At 40.3% G+C, this 6,245-nt stretch overlaps 1 long non-coding RNA gene across 1 annotated transcript; it reads left to right on the top strand.

Moving 5' to 3' along the window:
• Positions 1-1,671: 1,671 nt before the first annotated feature.
• Positions 1,672-4,752, top strand: LOC135468073 (uncharacterized). Its single transcript, XR_010444204.1, has 3 exons — positions 1,672-1,714; positions 4,066-4,228; positions 4,700-4,752. It is a non-coding gene; the product is annotated as an uncharacterized LOC135468073 (long non-coding RNA).
• The last annotated feature ends 1,493 nt before the right edge of the window (positions 4,753-6,245 follow it).

Here is a 6,245-nt window from a genome sequence, read left to right as displayed (position 1 = left end):
GAAACTGTTCATTTATTCAACGTCGAGATCATGTTCAACACGATCAATGCACATCCAATAGCGCAGTTTATGCGGAACTGGACACAATCTGGTCTATTTGACCGAGTAACAGACAGACCTGTTCAAGTGGGTAGAGCATAAAGTTAATCCAAATCTCACATCTTGGATATAATTTCGGGACCGGTAGATCCAGGATCAATCCTTGATCGAGTCACACCTAAGACTTTAAAAGAGGAAGTTGTAACTTTCTCGCTTGGCGTTCAGCATGAAGGAGTGAGTGCAACGACTGGTTGACCCGTATCAGTATAATAGCTCGGGCGGGGCGGCTTACTTGCCTTCGGTAAGTCGTCTCAGTGAAGCAGCACTAAATAAAAGAGGGGTGGAAATCCGTCCTGCAACAAGGAGGCACATTACACGTACATGCACCCTAAAGATTCCTTCGTCGTCATATGACTGAAAAATTGTTGAGTACGGCGTTAAACCCCAAGCACTCACTCACTCATTCACTCCTCAGGGCCCTTGGGCAGATTTCATGAAACATACTTATTGTTAACCATATAGATGTTAGCCATATAGATGACAATATCTAAACATCTCACTGAAAAACCAGTGAGATGTATAGGGGAAATATACGGAGGTGCCAGGTGTAAATGGCCGATATCTAAGCAAAGAAGTGGTTAAATGCACAAGGGCAGGATCTAAGCAACATATACAGAGGTGCTCAGATATACACGGGAGTATCTAAACATCATATACACAGGTTCTCAGATGTATAGGGGCAGTATCTAAGCATCAGATGTAGAGGTGGTCAGATGCATATAGATAACAATATCTGGACATCACACTGAAAAAAGCCACACTCAGATGTTTAGGGGCAATACGTAAACATCATACCAGTGCCAGATGTATCTTACTCAGATGTATACAGGCCAATATCAAAATATCGGAGATAGAGAGATAGTATACCACTGAGATGTATAATGTATATAGATGTATATATGTAAGCCGGCAATACCCATATAGCAAGTTAGGAGAACATGCTGTCCTGATGTGCACGCGCAGAGAGAAATATCAAGCATTACCGTAAGTAAAAAGCACTTGTAATATTTGCTCACAGTATATTTCCTGGATCCAGCCTTTTCCCTAAAACCGAATATATATTATTAGATTTTTGACAGCATTTACATATAAATTACTTTGACGGTGTCTGTCCTGACCGTGACAATAGTCTGTATTATAACGCATGTGGTAACTGGACTTGTCCGGTTGGTCGGTCAGCATGCCGATGTGGACATTTCTGTGAACAAGTGCTCCAGCGGACCTCGTGCTCTTTAAATAGCCGGTGTAAAAAAACATGATAGGAGTTAATTAATCTGCTTGGTCACGATATTTGTGAGGCTGAGATTCCGCAGATGGAGATATATGGGTTAAGTAACTCGTACTGTGAATGAGAACATTGTGACAAATGGAGAAACGGTTTGTTTTGCCGAATCACGTGACTACCCAGAAAAACAAAGTCATGTCTACCTTAGTCGAAATTTTTAACAGGACGAACATTAAGGACAAATGAAGGAATGAGAAAAAAATAAAAAAAAAATGCAGAAAAGCTTTCATCTTTAGAAGAGATAAATAGAGGAGGATCTGGCTCCAGGTAGTCATTGCTACCTCTACACGAAAGGAACATACATCGGTTGCTACACCGGTTGATCAGCAGGTTAGTCCTTTGCCGTCATCGGCTCGTTTTTGGATCTCCATTCTCCACGCTTTGTGTTCTGACTAAATAGCATGTAGAGGCTTGTCTGGTTTATAATGATATGATTTCCATTGCAATCTTAAGCTCATAGTAATAGCCAGTAATAATGACGATAAAGCGGCATTAAGTAACAGCAAGGGGTCAATTTCACAAAGACACTTTTAAACTTAAAATCTGATTCTGTTGTTTATTTATCGGACCTTTGGAGATATAACTTGAAAATGTAACAAATCATTAAGTCAGGATAAAGCTGTCACCAGATGTTACGGATTGTTTTGATCAATAACATTTGAACTTTTGTAAAAATATCTGCGTCGAATCTGCTGTTGCTTAAGAATGACTTTATGTCTGTTACATATCTAAAGGCATTCAAAAGATGGTCAGTGTACTTATCCCATCATCGCTGTCATAAACCCTTAGCTGAGCTGACAATCATCTATGGTCCCTGGATAGAGACTTTTATTCTTGGATAAGTTTTCTAATGCTCCAGACAAGTCTCCGTGAATTGGATTGGTCTTTCGGAAAGCTTTATATTTTCCTCGATGACAAAGTTGTTACCCATCTAGGGCCACGAGCTGGATACCCTGTAGTGGATGATATGTCCACAGTTCATTATTTGTCTTCTTCGATGCAAAAATCTTTTCTTCAAGTGAGAAAAGTTGGAGTTCCTCTTTCGAGAGAGTGAATGGTATATCTTTAGAGTGTTAGCGCACTAGCACAGCGTAATGACCCAGGAGCCTCTCTTCAATGTAGTCGCTGTGAGTTCAAGTCCACCTCATGCTGGCTTCCACTCCGGCCGTACGTGTGAAGGTCATTGGTTTCCCCCGGCCTCTGACCGGTTTCCTCCAACAATAATGCTTGCCGCCGTCGTATAAGTGAAAAATTCTTGAGTGCGGCGTAAAACACCTATCAAATAAATAAATATTTTCAGGGAAGCATGCCCCTTTTTTCTCAAGTAAAAATTTGCGAAATATCTAACGGTGAATTATTTGATAACTATTATTATAAGTGTTTGTGTTCGATCGGTATCAACATCGCATAATATCAGTTCTAAAATAACCCTACATCTGCTACCCATAAGTTCCCGTCTTACGCATCTAATCCTCAGGGTAGCATGTTTTGACGTGACTTTGTCAAAAGGCTATTTCTTATCCCGTTTTTCCATCGGTCATTTGAATTACTGTTCGTACATAAGCAATAGTTTTACTGTTACAGGATAATCATGTAACAGTACAAGTTTAAGGGTTCCATAGTAATCGATGTTACTTTTTACTCCCATTTATCTGATCCACAGTTAGCCACGGTATGGCTGGAATATTGCTGATGTGGCGTTAAGCCATAACCATTCAATTTAATCTGTAGTGTCTATCAATGTTTTAATTGCTAAAAAGTTACACAATGTGCCAAGTCTGTTTGTAGTCAGACAGTATGCTAACTGTTATATAGGGGTGGTCTTATACGAAACAGCAGTATTTTAACTGTTACATTTAACGCGAAGATGTTATGCTGCGTAGGTATTTTTTGCAACGTACATTTCGTGTTTTTCATTTTGTGAAAGTGTTTCTTTCCATGTAACTACTCTCATTCAATTTATTTATTTATTTATTTGATCGGTGTTTTACGCCAAACTCAAGATTTTTCACTTATACGATTAGCATTAATTGCGGAAAGAAACCGGACCGAGCCCCGGCGAAAACCACACCAACTGCTGGTTGCTAACAGACCTTTCCGGAGAGGAAGCCAACTCAACATCACAGTGTTATTTTGTCAGTATCTTAATGCTACCTTGAGTGATAAACAACTGATACAGTAATCATTGCAAACAGTGTCTCTTACAAAGCATCAAAGCTGCAATGCCTTCCACCATTTCACTCTCTTCTTCCGAAAATCCAGATTCCACAGCTTTTTGTCTGCACAATACACCCATCGCTTGTAACATCCAGAATTATGACCGTAATCACGTCAGTGAAAAATTCTTAAGTATGGCTTTAAACATAAATCAAACAAATAATGATAATGAAACAACCAAAATAATGAAAATAAATACATGCAAGTCCAAGTGACGTGCTCCGTGTCAGAGTCGTGTAGACTATCGAGTGAGTCCACCAAGCAACATTCCTCAAAAATCACATTCCTCAAAAATCACGGCTGAGACTCCGCAACAAAACAGCTATCCATCAACATGTCAAACCAGAGACAAGGATGTTTAATTAAAAAGCTTTTAACTGGAATCTAGAAAAGCTGGCTTTTGTCCTTCGTTATAATTGCAATACCTTAAACTACAGGGTTTCCGTGTTTTTTCTATTCCACAGAGAACAAGGATGCCTAGCCGAGTGTGTGCGATCAGCTTGATGGTCCTAGTGGCCATCAGCTCCTGCCAGGCCATGTGGCCCTTGGCCCTTGGAATGAGCCAGAGACAAGGCGGTGGCCATGGTTTCGGATCACCCACTTTATTAGGGGCCATGACTGGTGCATGTATCCTTGCCAATCAGATCTATAAGAAACGTTTAGTGTTCTAGCAAAGTCATTTGTGGAGATCAAATAGTAGACCCTCCGTCGTACACGATGACTATGCTGAGAAACAAAGCAAATCGTTTAGTGTGGAACTATAGAAGCTACACATGTTAATTTCGATCATATTTTTTCTGTGTGTGTTGGGCATAGGGTTCAGGCTGAATAACATGATACCACAAGCCTTTTACGCAAAAATGATGCCCAACTGATCTAATTTAACATGGTTGTATATTTCTATTTCTCGTATATTTGATTTCAGTTTTTAATGAAAATAAATTGTATATATATATTTCAATTCAACACAATTTATTTTCATTAAAAACTGAAATCAAATATACGAGAAATAGAAATATACAACCATATATATATATATATATATATAGTGTTTAATTGAAACATTTGTGCTTGAGTGATTTCCTTAACAGTTACTAGTGCCCTGTAACCCCATGGCACCGCAAAGACCCATGGGAGGTGGAAGACGAGGCGCCCCAGGGGGAATGTCTCCAGCTGGTGGCCCAGGGTCTCCTGGCCAACCGGGCGGGCACAACCAAATGGGCGCACAACAGCGTCAGAGCCCGATGTTTAACCCTCTGTTAGGTGCAATGGTTGATGTCCCTGACGCACCCGATTTCCCAATGATGGGAGCCGGAGGTCTAACCGCATGTTACTGTCAGAACTTTGAGAGCTCCTGTATGATGTATGGCATGTTTAGCGATCCTACTTGCAGTCAGTTTGGCCTGTGTTGTTCCTGTGAGTTTTGGCATAAGCGGTGATAAACGCCTGTCCAACACGTCCGAAATCTAGCGCCACCTTCAACATGCGTTTTATACTGGACAATACTGACACATCATGGAGTATTTAAGAAACACCGTTATAAGTAGCTGGACTGTTCGCTGAGTCCGATTGTGTTTATTAGTCCATTACGTAAGACTTGATCAGAGAAGAGTGGTGCGATTCCTGGCTCACCTTGGCGTCACGTAGATAATCCGACAACACAGTCACTTTCTGTGTACAAATCTATGATGAACACAGCTTTAATAAAAATGTTTTTAAAAAATCCTATTATACACGTCGTATTTTTGTATTTATTTCCTTGTTTGTTTTGTCTTGCACGCCACACTCGTGGAATTGAATTTTTTATACAATACAGCACGGAATTCGCGACTGCGGGAAACCCGGTCGAACTAAGAAAGCCTTTTTTAGACAATGTGTGCATGCGTAAGAAAGAAACAGAGTTATCTGCCCTTCTTTACACCCCTCCCGTGGGAAGTGAAAAAGTTTTGACCTACTCAACGGTCTCGTGCGAAACTTTCCCTTCATCTTGAATGTTGTATACTGGGAGATTTCGTAGACATTCTTTTTTTTTCATTCTGCGCAAGAAGAAATCGTCAGCAAAGGTGAACATTCCGAAAACTTGCATACAAATTACATTATCACCGATGCATAATTTGAGCAACATTTCAAACAATTTACAGTCCAACCTACTCTCTAATGATGAATGCCCGTTTGCCTCCGGTATTGTAGAGTATAACGTATTGTCTCTCTGGACATTTCAAACTTCACAGGACAATATTCATACATTCCAAAAAGATACAACTACGAAACTACAACTCCCCATCTCGTTTGCACAAGTGCGTGAGAAAATCTCCGTAAGTTTTGCAAAAGCGTTCCTTAGTCTCTACTTGCCGATTTAGTCAGAGATAGGCGCTTGGATATTAGACTGGTAACACCAGTGACTGTGAGCCAAGTGATGCTACAGCTTCAATTACCAGTGAGCACTTTTTATACACATATCTTTGCTTGTGACACTTTCACGCTTGCCTAGTTTGTATGATTTCTTTACTTATTTACTTACTGCTTGGCCACTTATAGAGGAAGACAGCCAGAGTTAAGGTGTTGCCTAACGCCTATTTTGGTAGGCCTACAATAATAGATGTGTTTCTTTCAGTAGCTGGTCTCTGTGTCACAGTAGAAATGC

Source organism: Liolophura sinensis, chromosome 6 (genome assembly GCF_032854445.1).
Source record: "Liolophura sinensis isolate JHLJ2023 chromosome 6, CUHK_Ljap_v2, whole genome shotgun sequence".
NCBI classification, from domain to species: Eukaryota; Metazoa; Mollusca; class Polyplacophora; order Chitonida; family Chitonidae; genus Liolophura; species Liolophura sinensis.
This window is presented reverse-complemented; position numbering and strand designations above follow the sequence as displayed.